The sequence below is a fragment of the Nansenia antarctica genome, assembly GCF_963989245.1.
Source record: "Nansenia antarctica genome assembly, chromosome: 7".
Lineage (NCBI taxonomy): Eukaryota > Metazoa > Chordata > Actinopteri > Argentiniformes > Microstomatidae > Nansenia > Nansenia antarctica.
The window spans coordinates 34,307,967-34,308,221 of NC_137677.1; positions in this window are offsets into that span (position 1 = coordinate 34,307,967).

The window sequence follows — 255 nt, forward strand, 5'->3', positions numbered from 1 at the left end:
GAACGCCTCTCGTCCAATCAAACGACTCGGTCTCTTTATGACGTCGGACCCAGTGTGCGCTCCGGCGCTCTCGGAACAACTTGACGAACGTACCCCCCCCCCCCCCCTTGTCTCTCGGTTGGGCGGAGCTAAGCACCAGTGACACGTACGAATCCTTCATTAATATCAAGGAAGAGCGGCCACACATCTCTTAGTAGAGAAGGATGGCCTTTTTCTAATGTGGTCAGTTTGGTGATCATTTCAATCTGTCTGGAT